This window comes from Penaeus monodon, chromosome 20 (assembly GCF_015228065.2).
Source record: "Penaeus monodon isolate SGIC_2016 chromosome 20, NSTDA_Pmon_1, whole genome shotgun sequence".
Lineage (NCBI taxonomy): Eukaryota > Metazoa > Arthropoda > Malacostraca > Decapoda > Penaeidae > Penaeus > Penaeus monodon.
In genome coordinates this window covers 9,059,543-9,059,851 of record NC_051405.1, presented here as the reverse complement: position 1 = coordinate 9,059,851, position 309 = coordinate 9,059,543, and positions in this window count along the sequence as shown.

Here is a 309-nt window from a genome sequence, read left to right as displayed (position 1 = left end):
ATTAACTCACCTTCCAGACAAGTGGGTTATTAACGAATATTTAAGGTCGAGAGGATTACCAGGAATATTTTTCTTCAGTACCTAAGGTTATTATTTTCACTATTAGTACTGTTGTTGAGGCCTAATAACAGTTATACGTACATATGCGTAAACAATATTGTTGTCCTTGCGCATAGTACATTATGATATTGCTAGTCTTGTGGTCATTATAATGTTCTAAAATACAACGTCCACTATAGCATTATTTTGAAGTTATTTTTATATTTGTCACCATAATGCGATACAGAACTGAATGACTACATTAGCAAC